General features: G+C 46.6%; 1 protein-coding gene across 1 annotated transcript in view; it reads right to left on the reverse strand.

The window, feature by feature from the left end:
* ADGRB3 (adhesion G protein-coupled receptor B3) overlaps positions 1-22,849 on the reverse strand; it is a 1,794,610-nt gene that overhangs the window by 790,706 nt on the left and 981,055 nt on the right. The window lies entirely within an intron of this gene.

Genomic DNA, 22,849 nt, shown 5'->3' on the forward strand with positions numbered 1-22,849 from the left:
AATGCAAAAACTGACTGGGAGGAAGGAGGGGGTGATCAGAACCTCTTTGGAACTAAGAGGAAGATTGGTGACTGTCATCTGGATCATTGGAGATGATCACGGACCCCCGGCACTGATGGAGGAATGGTACTCTTCATGAAGTGGTAGCTTTGGGGGCATCACAGCATGAGCTGGTGCATCCCCATACCCGGTACCATGTATCAATGGAGAATGTTGCCGATGCTTCTTTGGCTTCTCTCAATGCTTGTCACAGTCTTTCCCTGGTGCCGAGGCCAATGACAAGGAACCCAACATTCTTGGCCTGGAGAAGCACGATGATGGTCAGTCTCTGGTGCCCTTATCAGATGACCGCTCCAATGGAACCAACAGTCCACCAATATCATGGCTTCATGCATATCTGTGGTCCTTTGATGCTGATGCTGCCGATGTTAATGACAATGGTTTGGAATTCTTTTACCCGAAGAGGCATTCCATCTTGTCAAGATGAATATGTTGTCCTTTCAGGGTAACCTGGGAGCCTTTGCAACAATCCTGGATGTCATGTGATGCCCCTAGGTAAAGGACACATTCATCATGAGAATCAGTGATGGACGTGGTCCTCCAGCACCAAGGATATCACTTAAACCCAGACATGGCCATGACAGGATGAAATAAATGGGAGGCAAGATCAAAATCAATGGCGATGGGCGTCAATGGCTGATGGACATGGAAGCACTGCCACCATTGGAATCAAATGTGAAAGGAAACTTACCAAAAACTTTACTACAGTAGGAATGCAGGCGGCTCCTAGAGGTCATGAACTGTAGACCTATCTCTTCTCTCCCCTTTTTAGCATACATAATTGAGGCATCGGTGTTTCACAACTTAATGATTTTCTTGAATATCACCAAATACTGGATCATTATCAGTTTGGTTTTTGGAAATCACTTAGCACTGAGCTTCTTCTACTTTCCACTGTGGATACTATAGGGAGAGGCCTGAATAGTGGTTATGAATATGTACTGGTTTTTACTTCTGTTAGCTCAGCTTTTGATACCATTGATCACCAGGTCCTCTTTTTTCATCTTAGAGAAGCAGGGATTTCTGGGTTGGTTCTTAACTGGTTTAGTTCTTACCTTTCTGGAACGTCTCAGAAAGTCTGTTTTTCATCTCAATGTTCTTGCTGGCATAATATTACTTCTGTAATTCCACAGGTTCAGAAATATTAGCTGTGTTATTCAACATATATCTGGTACCCATCTGCAAATTGCTTTCTGGAATTTGTAATGGGTATAGATTATATGCTGATGGTATCCAGTTTTTTGTCAAATTGTCATCATCATGCATTTTTAGTGAGGCAGTGTCCCTTTGCATTAATGCCATAAAGGCTTGGATGTCTCTCAACAGGTTGGTGCTCAATCTGATTTTGTTTTCTAGAAAGCCATCAGTTTCTTGTCCCCTATCTAAGTCTGTGTCTGGCAGTTTATGCCCATCACCCACTGTGTGAAAAACCTGGGTGTGTTGATTGCCTCTAAACTTTCCTTTCAACCCAAATTTAAGACTAGCTACACAATGGTTCTTCAAATTAAGAGCGCTTTGAGACTCAAACATCTCCTTGAACCATCAGATTTTTGTACAGGGATTTAGGATTTCATCTTGCCCCTAATGGACTATTTTAACTCTATGTTTGTTGGCTTGCCTGATTTTATGTTTAAACCATTGCAGATTTTACAGAATGTTGCTGCTAGATTGACTAGTAGTAGCAATAATCAGGATCATATTACCCATATCCTATTCAGCCTTCATTGGCTGCCAGTTGCTTATCGTGTTAAGTATAAAATTGCTACTCTAGTTCACAAGCTTATTGCCTTTAATTCAGTACCTTGAGTGAACACCATGCTCCGTCTGTACAAACCTATGCCTACTTTGTGCTCTTTTCAGTGAGGGTTTTTGAATTTCCTGTCTGTACACTGTGCATGTCTCTTGGAGACATGGGAATGAGCCTTTTCGGTTGCCACTCCAGTCTTCTGGAATTCACTATCTGCCAAATTGTGTCTTACCACTTGCATCGAAATATTCAAGTCTCAGCTGAAAACACACCTGTTCCAACTTGCCCTTGCTTAATTGATGTTTAAGTTCTTTAGGGACTTTTTTGTGATTCTGATGTTTTCATTTATTTATTTGTTAAATTTTTCTATACCGGTATTTGGACCAGAGACCGTCACATCGGTTTACAACATTGCAATTATTAAAAGAATAAAAATACATAGATGAACATAATTATAAATTTAAAACTCAGTGCAAATAAAGATAAAAACTAACAACCCTATGAAATATTATTAACTTCAGTTCATATTACAAATTAAGGTAATGAATAAAACGTCTTACTAAATGAAGTATCTAAAAATAAACCAACAGAAAATAAAAACCAGAATGAAGCATCGCAGTATAGGTATATCTGGAGAGCATGAGACATGTAATGCCAGGTTTGGTAGCCTATACCTTCCTTAAAGGCCTGATTAAAGCGCCATGTTTTAAGCATTTTTCTAAAGTCTTTAATTTTAGTTTCAAGTCTTATTTCTTCCGGAAGCGGGTTCCATAGCTTGGGACCTGCCAGGGATATTGCTCTATCTCTGACAGTGGTTAGTCTAGCTGAGAAACAGAAGGAATGGATAATAGCCCTTTGTTTGCTGACCTTAAGTTGCGTTTTGGTGTGTGAAGCCATATAGTGGTGTTTAGCCATTCAACCTGATTTCCATGGATTGCTCTATGTAGGATGCATAATGTTTTGTATTGAACCCACTTTTCAATGGGTAACCAATGTAAATCCATTAATATTGGGGTGATATGGTCTTGTTGGCTTGAGCTGGTTAGTACTCTTGCTGCAGAGTTTTGCAATATTTGTAAGGGCCTGATGGTGGAGTGTGGTAAACCAAGGAGCAAGGAATTACAGTAATCAGTACCAGTGGAAATTAGAGCTTGTAGTACTGTTCTAAAATCGTTCAAGTTTAGTAATGGTTTTAGTTTTCTCAGTATTAAGTTTATGATAGCCTTCTTTGTTTTTTGTGGCGATATGGTTTTTAAAATTGAGTTCTGGATCCAGATACACACCAAGGTCTCTTATTTTTGTGCCAAGTTTAATCTGGAGGTTTTCATATTGAAAGTGAAGATTATTGTCTGTTAATGATGTTTTCCTTTCTAGTAGGATTATTTTAGTTTTTTCTATATTTAAGGCTAGTTTCATTTGAGTCAAAAGTTGTTTTATCAAGTTAAGGTACATAGCTTAATTTGAAACATTTTTTCAAGGGTGTCTGTGATTGTTGTTTTATCAAGTTTTGTTTTAAATTGGCATTGTTAGTCTTATGTATTTGGATTATTATATATATGGTGATTTTATTTCTGATTTTATTGTTTGGAATATGTACATATCTTTTGTAAGTCACCTAGAGTTTGTCAACAGGCATCTAATAAACAAAGAAGTAAATAAATAAATATATAAATAAATAAAACTTCTAAAGAAAATCATGTTAAGCAAACAAGTGAAAGTTTTCCAGAAAAAGTCAAAAAGGCCAAAAGAGTATGAGCTCACAAGCCACAATATGCAGCTCCATGGAAAAAGAGAGACTGAAAAGGAACCCCTCATAGATGCATGGGTTAGGGCATGATGGACATAAGTTTTCCATGCCGGATCTCCATCTGATGATGTCACACCATGTGTGAGGACTACCAACCTGCTTGTCCTTGGAGAATTCAGGTATCATATTATAAACTACATCTTTTGTTGTATTTAAAAACGCTACTTAATTACACCAATTTTTGCATAGTCACTCAATCATTGGTCCTGTCTGCCTTGGACTACAGCAATGACCTTTTTGGGTGTTCCCCTCTTTGTATTTAAAATAATTTCAACTGATACAAAACTTGGAAGATATGTTGATCAAAGGGGTAGAACCTCAGGACCATATATCTCCTTACATTGGCTGCCTATCCTTTGGAGGATTAAATTCAAGATGCTTACCTTCTGTTACACCCGTCGGTCGCAGATGGCTGCGACCACTTCTGCTCACCTCTCTCTTCTCTTCAATGACTCCAGTGGCGTGAGTGGCGGCCTCCGCCAGCTACCGCCGACCCATCTGGCATTCCCAGGACAGTGTGGGCACTGCCGACCGCCATCTTGACACCAGGATAAAAATAGGCGCGCATGCGTGCACACAGGTCAGGTTAAGCACTGCTTGGTGGGAAGCTCAGGGGCGTCCCCCGCTGATGACGTCTCCGCTCTTGGATACTTAAGCCAACCAACCCTGACCACTGACAACTTGGCAACGAGTTCCTTCATTGCTGATTCCGCACCTCATGCTACGGACTTCCATTTCAGCTCCTACTTTGGTGAGACACCATCTGGGTACAAACTCCTTGGGGGCCCTTCCTTGTCTCTGGCTATCCGCTCCTCAGAGGGCCTTCTGCTTTGGGCTTACACTCTACCCTGCATCCCAGGACTACTGTTGGAATGCACCTTGCTGTGAGTACTCTACCTACTTAGATTACCTCCGCTCTCTGGTGTACCTCACAGTGCGGGCCACTACCGCATTCATCTGCATAGGACACTCCTATGTGCACTGAATCCGTGGACCTCCATCATACCATCATCTGTGGGAATCCTCTGGTGTACCCAGCGCTGCGTGCCACTATCAATCCTGATCTACGTGAGAAACCCTGTTGGTGTACCCTGCGCTGCAAGCCACTACCAAGTCATCTCAACGGGAGGACCTTACCGGCGTACCCCGCTCTGCAGACCATTACTGGATTACTACGAAGAGGTATTTCCTCTGGGTATGTCCCATCACACAAACTTTGTGCTACTCTCTGCATTGCCCGCTCCTCGAGCAGTGTCTCTCTCTCTCTCTCTCTCTCTCTCTCTAATAAAGACTCTATTCCACAACTGTATCTGAAGCCTGCCGAGACCTCGCCTCCCAATGGTGAGATTCACAGGGCTCCTCCCTGTGGGTGGTACCATAATTCCTGTTGGCACAGGGGCCCACAAACATACAAAACCTAACACCTTGGTCTTCAAATCGCAGCATGATTTATTCCCTCCTTGCATTGCATCCACACTACATAATTAACAACCTAGCTGGATACTCCCAATGTTTATTAGAAACTCCTTCCTACATGAGGTAAGACTCTCTGAATCTAGAAATAGGGTGTGCAAATGTACAGGCCCCACTTTAGTCTATTTTACTGTATTTGTATCTTGTCTATTGTCTATTAAGATATGTTTTTCTTATGTATGCATTTTGTTATCCACCAAGATCTGTGGATTGCTGGAATATAAGTGCCTTAAATAAATAAATAAATAAGTAAGCAAATAAATAAATAAATAAATAAATACATAAATAAATAAAAAAATGGATGAATGAATAGATAAATACATTCTGAGGTTTTTGGAACTTTTCAGTAACCTCTTTGATTGAATAACTGATTCATGTGGCAAGCGGTTGGACAAGCATTGGATACCTATCCAGTGTCATCCTTGAGTGGAACAATGAGAAAAATAACCACTCTGGTAATCACCCAGAAGAGACTACAAGGGTGCTGCCCAGAAAGGTACAACAAAGGAGAATTGGAAAACATTAGAGAGTTCAAGATCAAGTAGTGGATCCCAGGTATGTCAGGGGACCCCATAATTGAATAGGAGAATCCTTTCCAGTTTTGCCAAGGGCAGCTCACATTCCATCCAAGAAGAAAGTAGGTACCCAGAGGAAGAGAATAAGGGAGCATAGGTTCACAGGTTTACAGCTTTTAGTTATTTTAAGGATACTACCAGAAAGACTTATACCAAATGCATCATTATTTATGTTGTAAAACTTCTTAAGTAGAGTTTTATGTTGGAACACCAACTTTATTTTACTAGTACTTAGACAATAATAACACATTTAACACATTAAATCTTAAATAATTATCTCCCACTTTCCTTCCAAATAGAAAACCTACATTGGGGTTGTGACAGAGTGAGTCACAGTACTATGTGTGAGCCCTTCCATCTTGGGATAGACCTGAAATGGGGTTAGAAACATAAATAAGAATAAAAAGTGAAACATTTTTACCTGTGACCTGACACTGAATTAGGACATAATATTTGTTATCTATGACCTTACTGGTAACCAAAATGACTCTTCAAGTTAATGTGTTACATAAAACCTTAAAAGCAGAAAACAAAAGCTGCTGCATTGTATATTAAGTAGCTAATGCTTTCCACAACTCAAATGATTGCAGTCTGTTTTGAAAGCATTGCCATTTGTTATTAGAGCAATGCTGGATGCCGGGGCAGGAGTTAAACCTGTAGTTACTAGGGGTGTGCATTCGGATTGACCGCATTAGTAAAACGCAACTCATATTTTTTTTTTACTTAAAAAATTGATTCGACATAAACGATCGGATTTCCCACATATCGAACATAGATATGTTCGATATGTGGGAAATCGCGATTGTTGAGCCAAAATAAAAATATAAACCCCCTCACCCTCCTTAATCCCCCCCCCGACTTACCACAACTCCCTGGTGATGGAGCGAGGAGTGAGGACGCCATTTCTGCAATCCTTGGCGAGAAGCATGTGACATCGGCGGCACGTCGAGTGACGCCGGCGTCACGTGATTCCCGGCTCGTTCGCGCCGGACGGCTCGTTCGGCCCAAAAAGAACTTTTGGCCAGCTTGGGGGGGCCTCCTGACCCCCCCAAGCTGGCCAAAAGTTCTTTTTGGGCCGAACGAGGCGTCCGGCGCGAACGAGCCGGGAATCACGTGGCGCCGCGTCACTCAGACGCGACGTCACGTGATTCCCGGCAAGTTCGCGCCGGGTCAGGAGGCCCCCCCAAGCTGGCCAAAAGTTCTTTTTGGGCCGAACGAGCCGTCCGGCGCAAACGAGCCGGGAATCACGTGACGCCGCGTCACTCGACGTGCCACCGACGTCACATGCTTCTCGCCAAGGATTGCAGAAATGACGTCCTCACTCCTCGCTCGATCACCAGGGAGTTGTGGTAAGTCTGGGGGGGGGATTAAGGAGGGTGAGGGGGTTTAAATTTTTTTTTTGCACATATGTACATATACCCAACTCATTGGATTTTTTTTATGTCCATATTGGCCGCAAGTGGGACCCCCTTTCGGACATAAAAAATATGAACATAAAATTTTGCTCTGCACATCCCTAGTAGTTACCTCCTGCCCATCTTGGGGGACATTTTGGGGGATTTTTAGAAGTGAGAAGAGCCATTGGAATGCAGGAGATTCAGGGTTGCCACACAGCAGATTTTTGGGAGCAGGGACAGGAGATTATCAGAAGAGAAGAGGTTCAGTATTACAGCATTTGGTTTTTAAATGCAGAGAGGAAGGTGGTAAATGTTGATTTTTTTCTTAACTTTTAAATACTCCCTCCTCCCTCAAGGGGAGCCTAGGTTTTAATGTGTTTTAGTACAGTCTTTTCCAATCTTTTCAAGCCCAAGGCACACCTACAGTATATTAACAAAAATGGTATGAGATACAGCAACCTCCATGAGGCTGCCAGTGCAGACATGGAGAGGACCCACATTGTCAAAAGAAGAATTAAACCTCACCAGTCTGTCTTACAAATTATAAAACAAATGGAGAGAGTGTTATGTTATGAGTAAAGTCAATAGTGGACCCTTGGGCCGGCTGAGGTGGACAGCGTCCACAGGAGTTAATAAGCCGGGAGGCGGCACTCAGCTGGAGCGGACTGATGGCGTCTTCACCCTGGAAACCCAAGACCCCCCCAGGAGGAGCCCGTAGGGGTCCGAGTCGCTGGGACTTAGGAGAATCGTGAATGAGTCCAAGGTCTGTGGCTGGCTGAAGGACGAGGAGAATCGTGAGGAAGTCCGAGGATCGTGGCTGGCTGAAGACAAAGGAGAATCGTGAAGAAGACCAAGGTTCGAGGCTGGCAGAAGACAAAGGAGAATCGTGAAGAAGACCAAGGTTCGTGGCTGGCTGAAGACAAAGGAGAATCGTGAAGAAGACCAAGGTTCGTGGCTGGCAGAAGTCAAGGAGAATCAGGAACCGGAGCTGGAGTCAGGATATGTAGACAGCAAGTAGAGCCCAGAGCTGGAGCCAAGGCACAGCAGGACCAAACAGAACCTGACCTGGAAGCAGGGCACGGCTGGGACAAGCTGGAACCGGAGCTGGAAGCAAGGCACGGCTGGAACAAGCAGGAACCAGGGCTGGAAGCAAGGCACAGCTGGAACCGGAGCTGGAAGCAAGGCACGGCTGGAACAAGCAGGAACCAGGGCTGGAAGCAAGGCACGGCTGGAACAAGCAGGAACCGGAGCTGGAAGCAAGGCACGGCTGGAACAAGCAGGAACCAAGGCTGAAAGCAACGCTGGGAAGCAACTAAGCACACAGTAGAGTGACCTCGTTGCAAAGGCAAAGCAAGGAAGTCAGACGCTGGTTTAAATAGCCGGCCAGCGTCTGACGTCAGGAACGGGGCGGTTCAGCACTTCCGGGTGCTGGACCTTTAAGAGCCCCCTGCTCGCGCGCGCGCGCGTTGCCTGGCAGTGGGAGGAGTCTGAGTCGTCCCTCGGCAGCGTCTCCACGTGGAGAGAGACGCTGCCATGCGGCCCTGCAGGCCCCAGGAGCAACGGAACGCGGCGAGACCGGGAGAGGCAGCAGAAAGGTAAGGACCCGGTCGCTAGCCTAGCGACCGGGACCGCAACAGAACCCCCCCTTTTACGCCCCCTCTTCAGAGGACTAGGCCTGTCAGGATGGTCCAGATGATATTGCTGTAGGAGAGTCTTGTCCAAGATGTTGCGGGCAGGCTCCCACATATTGTCTTCGTCTCCACAACCTTCCCAGGCCAGCAAATACTCCCAACGTCTGTTGGCGAAACGAGCATCCAGGACCTCTTGTACCTGAATCGTAGGATCCCCATCCGTGGTGGTGGAAGCGTCGTCAAGAGGCCTGGGGTGGAATCTGGAAAGAATTACTGGTTTTAAGAGAGAGACGTGAAAGACATCATGAATGCGTAAAGTGGTTGGGAGTCGTAGATGGTAAGAGACCAACCCTACTCTTTCTGCTACGCGGAAGGGACCACAGAACTTGGGAGAGAGTTTCTTGGAAGGTTGCCTCAAATGAATGTTCTTTGTACTAAGCCACACTCGATCGCCTGGGAGGAAGGTGAATGCAGGTTTTCGGTGTCGATCATAGTAGCGTTTAGCAGTGCGTGCGACTTTCTGAAGACGGTGTTGAGTTGAGGACCACAATTTACTCAATTGGTCCGCGGACAATTGAGCAGCGGGTGAGGAGGTTGGTACAGGTAGAGGTAACGGTGGTTTGAGCTGTTTACCGTACACAATTTGAAAAGGGGATTTCCCCGTCGCCGTATGTATCTGATTATTATAGGCGAATTCAGCCCAAGGCAAAAGCTCCACCCAATTATCTTGTTTGTGGTTAATGAACGCTCGTAGGAACAACTTTAAAGAACGATTCATGCCGTTCAGTTTGCCCATTACTTTGCGGGTGAAAAGCGGAAGAGAAACTCAACTGGATCTTAAATTTTTTGCATAAGGCCTTCCAATACCTGGCTGTGAATTGAGGACCTCTGTCTGAAACAATGTCCTGAGGCAGACCATGAATACGGAATACATGGTGTGTGAACAGAGAAGCCAGTTCAGTGGCGGAAGGTAATTTGGGTAAAGGCACAAAGTGAGCCATTTTAGAGAAGCGGTCCACCGTGACCCATACCACAGTCTTGCCTTGCGAAGGCGGGAGTTCCACCATAAAGTCAGTGGCAATATGTGTCCAGGGTTCCGTGGGTATAGGAAACGGTTGTAGTAACCCTCTCGGGGGGCCATTAAGCGGTTTCTGCAGAGCGCAAGTGGGGCAAGAACTCACGTAAAGGGAAACATCACGTCGAAGACCTGGCCACCAATAGAAACGATTTATAAGATCCAAAGTTCTTAGTCTACCAGCGTGCCCCCCGGTCAAGGAGTCGTGGCCCCAAGACAGGACTTCCCTCCGAAGCCTTTTAGGAACCGTAGTCTTACTTGAGGAACAAATGGAAGTAGTAGTTAGTTGAACACAGGCAGGATCCAGGATGGTTCGTGGAGAGTCGTCCTCTTCTTCCGGCTGACAGGTACGAGATAGAGCATCGGCTCGAACGTTCTTCTCAGCTGGTCGAAACTTGAGGATGAAATTGAAACGACTGAAGAAGAGTGACCATCTTGCTTGCCGCGAGTTTAGTCGTTGAGCTCGGGCCAAGTACAATAAATTTTTGTGGTCAGTGTACACTGTCACCGGATGATTAGCCCCCTCCAGCCATTGCCTCCACTCCTCGAAGGCTAACTTAATGGCTAGGAGTTCCTTGTCTCTGATGCCATAGTTACATTCAGCAGGCGAAAACTTTTTAGAGAAGTAAGAACATGGCATCAATTTGCCCGAAGTATCGTGTTGACTGAGCACCGCTCCAACAGCCAGATTCGAGGCATCGACCTCCAAGATGAAGGGTCGTTGTGGATCTGGGTGTCGTAGACAGGAAGCGGCTAGGAATGCTTGTTTTAAGTCTTCAAAGGCAGCCGAGGCGGTAGTGGACCAATCGTGAGCGTTAACCCCTTTGCGAGTAAGCGCCGTGAGAGGAGCTACCTTCTGGGAGTAATGTGGTATAAAATGCCTGTAAAAATTGGCGAATCCAAGGAATCGCTGTAGCGCCTTCAGGCCAGACGGGCGAGGCCAATTGACAATGGCCACCACCTTCTCTGGGTCCATCTGGAAACCGGACGAGGAAACAATATATCCCAAGAACGGAAGCGACTCGCGCTCAAACTGACATTTTTCAAATTTAGCGTATAGATGATTGTCCCTTAGAGCCTGTAAGACTTGTTTGACGTGTTGGCGATGGGAAGAGAGATCTTGGGAATAGATCAGGACGTCATCAAGGTACACTATGACGAAAGAATGAAGCATCTCTCGGAGTACCTCATTCATCAGATTCTGGAAGACAGCAGGGGCATTACATAAGCCGAAAGGCATTACTAAGTATTCGTAATGTCCATCTCGCGTGTTGAACGCTGTCTTCCACTCGTCACCGGGACGAATACGAACCAAATTGTATGCTCCACGTAAATCCAATTTTGTAAAGATCTTGGCCCCCTGAAGTCTATCGAGCAGTTCTGGGATCAGAGGCAAGGGATAGCGATCTTTCTTAGTGATGGAGTTCAGACCTCGATAGTCTATGCACGGCCGGAGGGAGCCATCTTTTTTGGACACAAAAAAGAATCCTGCTCCTGCAGGGGAGTGCGAAGGACGAATGAACCCTTTGGCAAGATTCTCCGTAATGTAGTCTGACATTGCATGGGTTTCTGGCAGAGAAAGAGGGTATACCCTACCCCGCGGGGGAGTGGAACCAGGTAGTAAATCAATGGCACAGTCGAAGGGCCGATGGCATGGAAGCAGTTCAGCCTTTTGTTTGGAGAACACGTCAGCGTAATTCTGGTATGGCAAAGGAAGGTCCAGGGCAGAGTGAGAGAGTAATATCTCCGGTCTAGGAACGGGATCCAGGCAATTCTGGAAACAGGAAGGACTCCATTGCGCAATTTGGAGAGATTCCCAATGGATCACCGGAGCATGTTGTTGCAACCAAGGGAGTCCCAGGACCACAGGGTGCACCGATTTATCAAGTAGCAAAAAGGAGATTGTCTCAGTGTGAAGCACTCCCGTCCGTAAAGTGAGAGGCATCGTAGTTTCAGAAATGGATCCAGGTAGAGGGGTTCCCTGGATAGAGGTAACCCGTAATGGAGGTATCCGGCGCTTAGTAGGTAGTCCTAATTGGTGTACCAGTTCTCTCCAGATAAAGTTCCCTCCGGCTCCGGAATCAATGAAAGCTAGAGTCTGAAAGGAGCCACCTGGATACTCCAACGTTATAGGAACTGTACATTGAGGAGTAGCATTAACATAGCCTAGGGGAACCTCCTCATCTCTCCCTAGACCTGAGCTTTTCCCGGTCTCGCAGGACACTGACCCAGGAAATGACCCTTAGTGCCGCAGTATAAGCACAGGCCTTGAGTGCGGCGACGTGTCTTCTCCTCCTCGGTTAGGGGTGCCCGACCAAGCTGCATAGGTTCCTCAGAGGGGCTGTGGGAGGCTGATGGTGTCTTGTGAGGTAAAGTCAGAGACCTGGAGAAGGAGGGTGCCAAAGAGACAGGCCGACGAGGAACTCGACCCTCCTTAGCTCGTTGCTGCAATCGCCGGTCAATCCTCCCGACCAAGTCTATCACCCCGTTCAGAGTGAAGGGCAGGTCGTGAGCCATCAGCTCGTCCTTGATACGGCCTGCAAGGCCTTCCAGGAAAATACCCCGCAAACAGTCATCCTGCCAGCCGAGTTCCATCGCCAGAGTACGAAATTCAATAGCGTACTCCGCCAGAGAACGGGATCCTTGTCGTAGCTGTAGAATTTCAGTGGTAGCGGTGGTAGCACGAGCTGGCTCGTCAAAAGTCTGTTTGAAGTGAGTCACGAAATCCTGTAAATTGTGCAGCATGGCGTCCTGTTTCTCCCACATGGGAGAGGCCCATAGCATAGCTCTCCCATCGAGCACAGACAAAATATATGCTACCTTGACGGCATCAGACGGGAACTGCCCTGGTAGCAAAGTGAAGCGGATGAAACACTGATTCAAAAACGCCCTGCACGATCTGGCATCCCCGGAGTATCGAGTAGGCGCTGGAAGCTGAGTCTGCGCGGGAGCTAGAACCGCCGGTGGAGGCGGGGGTTGTGCCACCGGAGGAGGATTGGCGTCCAAGCGACTGGCTAGGCGATCCACCGTAGCAGCCAAGACTTCCAGACATTGCTGTTGCTGCTGGATTCTTTGGGCCATGCCAGGGATGGCCTGCATAGGAGCGGAGTCCGCCGAGTCCATGGCCTTTGCAAACTGTTATGTTATGAGTAAAGTCAATAGTGGACCCTTGGGCCGGCTGAGGTGGACAGCGTCCACAGAAGTTAATAAGCCGGGAGGCGGCACTCAGCTGGAGCGGACTGATGGCGTCTTCACCCTGGAAACCCAAGACCCCCCCAGGAGGAGCCCGTAGGGGTCCGAGTCGCTGGGACTTAGGAGAATCGTGAATGAGTCCAAGGTCTGTGGCTGGCTGAAGGACGAGGAGAATCGTGAGGAAGTCCGAGGATCATGGCTGGCTGAAGACAAAGGAGAATCGTGAAGAAGACCAAGGTTCGAGGCTGGCAGAAGACAAAGGAGAATCGTGAAGAAGACCAAGGTTTGTGGCTGGCTGAAGACAAAGGAGAATCGTGAAGAAGACCAAGGTTCGTGGCTGGCTGAAGACAAAGGAGAATCGTGAAGAAGACCAAGGTTCGTGGCTGGCAGAAGACAAGGAGAATCAGGAACCGGAGCTGGAGTCAGGATATGTAGACAGCAAGTAGAGCCCAGAGCTGGAGCCAAGGCACAGCAGGACCAAACAGAACCTGACCTGGAAGCAGGGCACGGCTGGGACAAGCTGGAACCGGAGCTGGAAGCAAGGCACGGCTGGAACAAGCAGGAACCAGGGCTGGAAGCAAGGCACGGCTGGAACAAGCTGGAACCGGAGCTGGAAGCAAGGCACGGCTGGAACAAGCAGGAACCAGGGCTGGAAGCAAGGCACGGCTGGAACAAGCAGGAACCGGAGCTGGAAGCAAGGCACGGCTGGAACAAGCAGGAACCAAGGCTGAAAGCAACGCTGGGAAGCAACTAAGCACACAGTAGAGTGACATCGTTGCAAAGGCAAAGCAAGGAAGTCAGACGCTGGTTTAAATAGCCGGCCAGCGTCTGACGTCAGGAACGGGGCGGTTCAGCACTTCCGGGTGCTGGACCTTTAAGAGCCCCCTGCTCGCGCGCGCGCGCGTTGCCTGGCAGTGGGAGGAGTCTGAGTCGTCCCTCGGCAGCGTCTCCACGTGGAGAGAGACGCTGCCATGCGGCCCTGCAGGCCCCAGGAGCAACGGAACGCGGCGAGACCGGGAGAGGCAGCAGAAAGGTAAGGACCCGGTCGCTAGCCTAGCGACCGGGACCGCAACAGAGAGAGAGAAAGGAGACACCCATGGACCCATCACAATGGATGTTTTCCTCTATAGCAGAAGTCTCCTTGGATAAAATTCAATCTGTATATACTCCCTCTTTGATGTATCCCCATCCACTCATCTAACGTAAATACCTCCATACCACCCTTGACAGTTCCTTTAGCAGCTCCCTGCAAACAGTATTCCTCTGTCTGACTTCAGAACTATCATTCTCCAAGAGGTGGAGAAAATCCTCCAAATTGAAACTAGTGTTAGTGATAAAAGGATGTGTTAGTTCTAGAAGAAAACACAAAAGTGGCATTATGAAACTCGGAAGTGAAGTGGAAGAATATATAGAAGATGATAAAGAAAAAACAAAATTTCTTATCAGATATTTCTGTTCAGTGTTCACTGGAGCAGTACCACATAAAGGGGTAGATTTTATAAAGTGCACGTGCGCATCCATACTCACGAGCTTCCTGGCACGCATGCATGGATGCACAGATTTTATCACATGTGCACGCCGGCACATGCATGTTATAAAATCCGAGGGCCGTGCGCACATGGGTGCTGGATGTTATAATCCACTGGCGTATGTGCGGGCGGTGCATGCAAGAGGGAGGAGAAATTATGCAACCTCCACGCAGCGATGACATTAGGTCTCTCCTAGTTCCCTCCCAGTCTACTCCAATTAAGGAGCAGACTGGGAGGGAACTTTTCAACCCACCTAACTGAACTTCTTCCCTCTTCCTCTCTCCTTCCCGCCCTCTATCCCTATCCTATCTAACCCCAAATTTTTTATTTTATGTCTTGTTTTCTTCAGGAGCAGTAACAACTTGCACTTCCCTGACATAGTGGCAAATGGCTGCTGTACCGGCTGCCTCTAGCCCCACCCCTCCCAACTCCAAGGAATTCCCTTCTCCACCCCCAGGACTGCTCCTTTCTCTGGACCCAGCAGTTCTGCACGTAACAGGGGTTACGCACATGGCCAGGCCCCTTTGAAAATGTGTGAGGTGTGCGCAAGGCCAGACCATGTGCATAACCCCCGTTTTTATGCACGTGGTCATTTTAAAATTCAGCCGAAAATGAACAGAAATAAGATTGAAAGTGAGGCAAAGCTCAATCAATATTTAGAAAAGTGAACTCATGAGGAGCTAAATAAAGTAGTTAAGGAAAGGGAGTCACGTGATGTGATGGTAGGGTAGGGACTTGATCCTTATCAGCTCCACAACCACACTTTCCATCACATTTTAAATAAATGACTATAGTACCTGAATGTAATCTGCTTTGAAGTGCAGAAAGGCATAATATAAAAATATAAAATAAATAAATATATATATATATAGATATATATAAATGGCTCTGACTTTATTTTTATGCCAAAGTAGATCTGACAATATGATAAGCATGAGGACATATTCTGACACCCAGCTAATCAGACTGGACTGAATATGTCGACCAAATTGCAAAGACGGGAAAAGGATAAAACCAAAGCCTTGAATGGTAAGATGACAGACATGTTGAGCAACTCCTTCTCTCCAGAGTCTTCTGTGTTCGAATGAGCAAGATGGCCTCCATGGTAGTTGCAGCATTGGAAGACAAATTTGGTAAAGTGCATACAAAGTTTGATGAAGTCTATTCACTTCTCACCGACACCAAAAAACAGATACAGGAAGAAGAAGTACAAGTCACAGGTTTGGATGAGCATGTGCAGTCCTTGGAGGCCGAGGAACAATACCTAAATATAATAAGTGACAAGCATGCTGCGAAACTTGAGGACCTTGAAAATTGGTACTGGAGAAGTAATTTGCACTTTATAGGATTTCTGGAGGCTATCAATGAGATAGATTTAGCTTTAATATTGAAATACTAGCTGTTGCATGCTTTTGGGCTAGGTACCTCACCTGCCATGAATCCAGGCTAGGACTTAAAAACCTGAATCAAAGCAGGGCATGATTGGTCATTACAAAATTCATGAATTTTGTTAATAAGATCGAAGTCGTTCTAGAAATATTGGAGAGGACAAAAATTTGTCTTTGCTATGCAGAACTCTTCTGGTGACATGGTTAACACAAATAAAATTATGTGTAATATTTTTTGTATATTTCATAAAACCCTATACACTGTTAGCCCCGATAATGTATATAACATAAACAATATTTAATGACAGTCAGACTTCCTAAACTATCATTGGACCAGGTGAAACTTTTTAATGCAGCAATTAAGCCTTTAGAGATTCAAAAGGGGATGCAACAATCTGGTTTATTTTAAAATTTCTAGTTCTGATGGTTATTTTGCTGAATTTTTAACAATATTGCTACCAATTAATTATAGGAATGGATGTTTGAGCATTTAGTACAGGTGGGTAATTTCCCTATCTCTCCTAATGCAGCTCTTATTACAGTGTTGCGGAAAGCTGGGAAAAATCTTATGCTCCCAAAATCATATAGGCCAATTTCCCTTTTTAATTTTGATGTGAAACTTTTAGCAAAGACTATGGCTGACAAATTGGCACAAATAGTACCTAAGTTGATAGGGGAAGATCGGGGTGGCTTTGTTAAATGGAGATGCTCTGTTAGTAAAATCCATAGAAGTTAGTAAGAGGAAGCATTTCCCCTCATGTAGATTGGACTTTTATATTTGAAACTCTTAGGGGTAGATTTTAAAAATTTGCGCAATCGCGTACTTTTGTTCGCTCACCAGGCGCAAACAAAAGTATGCTGGATGTTATAAGATACGCGCGTAGCCACGCGTGTCTTATAAAATCCGGGGTTGGCGCGCGCAAGGGGGTGCACATTTGTGCAACCTGCGCGTGCCGAGCCCAGCGCGCGCTGCCTGTTCCCTCTGAGGCCGCTCCAATTTCGGAGTGGCCTCGGAGGGAACTTTCCTTCGCCCTCCCCCCACCTTCCCCTCCCTTCCCCTACCTAACCCACCCCCCGGCCCTATCTAAAAAAAACCCTTACCTTTGTTTCATGATTTACACCTGCTAAAAGCAGACGTAAATCTACGTGCGCCAGCGGGCTGCTGGCGCGCGATCACCCGACCCGGGGGCCCGAGGATGCTGGAACAACACTGGAATGAGACTGGAACAAGACTGGAACAAGACTGGAACAGGCTATGAGACATGGAGGCAAACTCAGTACACACATGGTGTCAACCCGATTGCCAAGGCAAGGAAGTGCAGGTAGGCACTTCCTTTAATAGTACGTTCAACCAGGGTACGCCGCGGAGCTTGGACCCACCCCTGGCCCAATAAGGCCTGGTGTGCTGAGGAAGGCCCGGCGACCACCGCGTGGGGCGCTGAGGCCTGGAGGAGCTAGCAGCAGCTGCCAGAGAGGCTGACCCAGGGCCTGCAGTGGAGTTGGAAAGGTGAGCAGGCCTGTGCGTGGGCAAAGCACTGATGGGGCATGCAACAGTATCCCTCCTTCTAGGCCTCCCTCTATGCGGGCGAGGTTTTTCAGGGTAAGCCCTGTGGAAGGCTCTAAGTAGGTCCTTGTCAAGCATATTGTGGTAAGGTTCCCACAAATTTTCCTCAGCTCCATAACCCTCTCAGGATAAGAGGTATTCCCATCTCCCTCGACACTGATGGACGTCGAGGACTTCGCCTACCTGAAGAGTTGTATCAGGTTCAGTGGAGATCTGAGGTGGTGACAGATCTCTTCGAGAAGGCCAGGATAAGACTGGCAACGTCTCTAGAGGACCTGATCTCCCTCACTGGGAAGATCGACCACTGACTCCAGCAATGGCGCCTAGATGTAAAGGCCTCGAGATCTCCTACTCCATGCCCAATGCGTGACAAAAGTCCTCCATCCAAGACTTCCTTGGCACCACCACTGCATACTGAAGAACCCATGCAGGTTAACCGTGGTCAACTGTCTTCGACTGAACGTCTTCATCTGAGAAAGAAAGGTCTCTGCCTTTACTGTGGTGCTTCCAGACATCTTCGGCAATTCTGCCTAGTTTGGACGGGAAATTCAAACCCCTGAGCTCGGCGGGGCTCCCAAGCTTGGGTGCTACTGTTACCGGCCCCCAACTTCTACTTCCAGTTTCCCTTGGAATTGAGTCTCAATTCTTTGCCACCACTGCCCTTGTTGATTCAGGGGCAAGTGGCAACTTCATTATGGATGACGTCGTTAAGCCCCTGAACATCCCTCTACTACCACTGGAGGTGAGTCTCTACATTGCATCCATCCAAGGAAAACACCTTCCAGGACTCATCACCCACCGAGCAGTGGCCATCCGTCTTACTGTGGGCACTCTCCACGAGGAGGAGATGTCCTTCTATGTGCTGAAACGTTCAACACACCCTGTCATCCTGGAGCTGCCAGGCTCCAGGTCCATGGACCTCTGTTCGATTGGCATTCCCTGCAGTTGGTACACTGGGATCCCAAATGCCAGAAGACCTGTCTACGACAAGTATCCCCAGTGGTAAACGTCATGAAATCTACCACATTACTGGGTTGCCTACCCAGTTCACTGAGTTTGAAGATGTCTTCTCAAAGCAGAAGGCAGACATGTTACCTCCACTGCGCAAACTGAATTGCCCTATAGAACTTCTGCTGGGCATGATGCCCCCCAAGGGCAGAACCTACCCATTGTCTCACCCTGAAACCCTCGCCATATCCGAGTATTTTAAAGAGAACCTAGAAAAAGAGTTCATCAGATCTCTCAATGGAGTGGGCTTTTCTTCGTCAAGAAAAAAAGACATAGGACTACATCCCTGTATTGATTATAGAGGGATTAATGCCATCACCCAAAAAGACAGATACCCATTACCCCTCATCAACAAGTTGTTTGATCACCTCCAAGGGGCTCAAATCTTTACTAAGTTGGATCTGAGGGGTGCGTAAAATTTGGTACGTATCCAACCAGAAGATATCTGGAAAACAGCATTTAACACTAGGGATGGTCACTACGAGTACATCGTGATGCCCTTCGGCCTATGTAATGCCCCTGCTGTTTTTCAACGTCTCATGAACGAAATCCTTCAAGATCTCATATATATACCTTTGTAGTCGTATACCTGGATGACATCCTGATCTTTTCAAAAGATCTAGAATCACATCGTGATCATGTCAAGACTGTACTTAAATGCTTAAGAGAGAACCAACTCTACGCCAAGTTGGAAAAATGCATTTTCGAGCAAAACCGTCTGCCCTTCTTAGGGTATATCAACTCCGACAAAGGATTCTCCATGGATCCAGAAAAACATCAAGGTATCTGAGACTGGCCCCAGCCAGTTGGCCTCCGTGCTTTGCAATGCTTCCTTAGCTTTACAAACTATTACAGAAGCTTTATTGCTAATTACTCTACCCTAGCTGCTCCGCTCACCTCCATGACAAAGAAAAGGGCTAACACTTATGTGTGGACTCCCAAGGCACAAGCCGTCTTTCATACACTAAAAGAAGCCTTCTGCTCTGGCTCTTGCCTACAAAATCCAGACCCTAGACACCCATTCATCATAGAAGTCGACACATCTGCTATTGGAGCGGGGGCGGTGTTAAGTCAGTTTTCTCTCTGTAACATGGTAGAAGCAATGGCTCCCCCAAGACTTTCCAAAAGTCCCTGGTGGTTGAGTGGGGGTCTTGGAGCAATCTCTTGCACTCGGGCCATCAGCTGCCAGTATTCAAAATGGCATCGATAGCCTTTGCCGTTACTATGTCACAGGGGCTAGCGGTGCCATTGGTCAGCCCCTGTCACATGGTAGGAGCACAAGATGGCACCGGCTATCCATTCCTCCTACCATGTGACAGGGGCCGACCAATGGCACTGGTAGCCCCTGTGACATAGTAAGGGCAAAGGCTATCGGCACCATTTTGAATATCGGCAGCCGACGGCCCGAAAGCAGGAGAATACTCCAGGACCCTTTCTGGCCCACCAGGGACTTTTGGGAAGTCTTGGGGGGGGGGGGGGGGGGGGTCAGGAGGGTGGGGGATTGTAGTTAATTAAGGTTAAAGGGGTGGGATGGTTTTGTTTTTTTTTTAACTTTAAATGGAAATGAATACCATATGTAACTAATGGACGAATCAGGGTTCCCCGGAAACGGATGTAATGGATTTGGGTCCCGACAAATATGAATACCAAATCGAATGTATCCATCTCTGTTGCACATCCCTATAGACCAGTGAGCCTGACTTCAGTGCCAGGAAAAATAATGGAAACTAGGGATGTGAATCGTGTACTCGATCGTCTTAACGATCGATTTCGGCTGGGAGGGGGAGGGAATCGTATTGTTGCCGTTTGGGGGGGTAAAATATCGTGAAAAATCGTTAAAAATCATGAAAAATCGAAAAATCGAAAAACCGGCACATTAAAACCCCCTAAAACCCACCCCCGACCCTTTAAATTAAATCCCCCACCCTCCCGAACCCCCCCCAAATAACTTAAATAACCTGCGGGTCCAGCGGCGGTCCGGAACGGCAGCGGTCCGGAACGGGCTCCTGCTCCTGAATCTTGTCGTCTTTAGCCGGCGCCATTTTCCAAAATGGCGCCGAAAAATGGCGGCGGCCATAGACGAAAAAGATTGGACGGCAGGAGGTCCTTCCGGACCCCCGCTGGACTTTTGGCAAGTCTCGTGGGGGTCAGGAGGCCCCCCACAAGCTGGCCAAAAGTTCCTGGAGGTCCAGCGGGGGTCAGGGAGCGATTTCCCGCCGCGAATCGTTTTCGTACGGAAAATGGCGCCGGCAGGAGATCGACTGCAGGAGGTCGTTCAGCGAGGCGCCGGAACCCTCGCTGATCGACTGCAGGAGGTCGTTCAGCGAGGCGCCGGAACCCTCGCTGAACGACCTCCTGCAGTCGATCTCCTGCCGGCGCCATTTTCCGTACGAAAACGATTCGTGGCGGGAAATCGCTCCCTGACCCCCGCTGCACCTCCAGGAACTTTTGGCCAGCTTGTGGGGGGCCTCCTGACCCCCACGAGACTTGCCAAAAGTCCAGCGGGGGTCCGGAAGGACCTCCTGCCGTCCAATCTTTTTCGTCTATGGCCGCCGCCATTTTTCGGCGCCATTTTGGAAAATGGCGCCGGCTGAAGACGACAAGATTCAGGAGCAGGAGCCCGTTCCGGACCGCTGCCGTTCCGGACCGCCGCTGGACCCGCAGGTTATTTAAGTTATTTGGGGGGGGATTCGGGAGGGTGGGGGATTTAATTTAAAGGGTCGGGGGTGGGTTTTAGGGGGTTTTAATGTGCCGGCTCACGATTCTAACGATTTATAACGATAAATCGTTAGAATCTGTATTGTATTGTGTTCCATAACGGTTTAAGACGATATTAAAATTATCGGACGATAATTTTAATCGTCCTAAAACTATTCACATCCCTAATGGAAACTATTCTAAAGAGCAAAATCGTAGAGCATCTAGAAAGATATGATTTAATGGAACACAGTCAACGTGGATTTACTCATGGGAAGTCTTGCCTAACAAATCTGCTTCATTTTTTTGAAGGGGTTTATAAACATGTGTATAAAGGTTAACCAGTAGATGTAGTGTATTTGGATTTTCAGAAGGTGTTTGACAAAGTCCCTCATGATAGGCTTCTTAGAAAACTAAAAAGTCATGGGATATGAGGCGATGTCCTTTTATGGATTACAAACTGGTTAAAAGACAGGAAACAGAGAGTAGAATTAAATTGTCAATTTTCTCAGTGGAAAAGGGTAAACAGAGGAATGCCTCAGGAATCTGTACTTGGACCAGTGCTTTTCAATATATTTATAAATGATCTGGAAAGGAATATGACGAGTGAGGTTATCAAATTTGCGGATGATACAAAATTATTCAGAGTAGTTAAATCATAAGAGGATTGTGATATATTACAGGAGGACGTTGCAAGACTGGAAGATTGGGCATCCAAATGGCAGATGAAATTTAATGTGGACAAGTGCAAGGTGTTGCATATAGGGAAAAATAACCCTTGCTGTAGTTACACAATATTAGGTTCCATATTAGGAGCTACACCCAGGAAAAAGATCTAGGCATCATAGTGGTTAATACTTTGAAATCATGGGCTCAGTGTGCTGCAGCAATCAAAAAAGCAAACAGAATGTTAGGAATTATTAGAAAGGGAATGGTTAATAAAACGGAAAATGTCATAATGCCTCTGTTTCGCTCCATGGTGAGACCGCACCTTGAATACTGTGTACAATTCTGGTCACCGCATCTCAAAAATGATATAGTTGCAATGGCGAAAGTACAGAGAAGGGCAATGAAAATGATAAAGGGAATGGAACAGATCCCCTATGAGGAAAGGTTAAAGAAGTAGGGGCTGTTCAACTTGGAGAAGAGATGGCTGAGGGGGGATATTGTAGAGGTCTTTAAGATCATGAAATGTCTTGAATGAGTAGATGTGACTCGGTTATTTACACTTTCAGATAATAGAAGGACCAGGGGGCATTCCATGAAATTAGCAAGTAGCACATTTAAGACTAATCAGAGAAAATTATTTTTCACTCAACTCAAAATTAAGCTCTGGAGTTTGTTGCCAGAGGATGTGGTTAGTGCAGTTAGTGTAGCTGGGTTCAAAAAAGGTTTGGATACATTCTTGCAGGAGAGGTCAATTAACTGCTATTAATCAAGTTCACTTAGCTAATAGCCACTGCTATTAATTGCATAAGTAGCATGGGATCTTCTTAGTGTTTGGGTACTTGCCATGTTCTTGTGACCTGGTTTGGCCTCTGTTGGAAACAGGATGCTGGGCTTGATGGGCCTTTGGTCTGACCCAACATGGCAATTTTTTATGTTCTTATGTTCTTAATATTTGGTACCACTTAACTGTATAAGTAAGGACTTATCAAGTTAATTGGCGATGGCTGAATATCTGGCCACATTTAGTATTTATTTAT

The sequence above is a fragment of the Rhinatrema bivittatum genome, chromosome 3, assembly GCF_901001135.1.
Source record: "Rhinatrema bivittatum chromosome 3, aRhiBiv1.1, whole genome shotgun sequence".
Lineage (NCBI taxonomy): Eukaryota > Metazoa > Chordata > Amphibia > Gymnophiona > Rhinatrematidae > Rhinatrema > Rhinatrema bivittatum.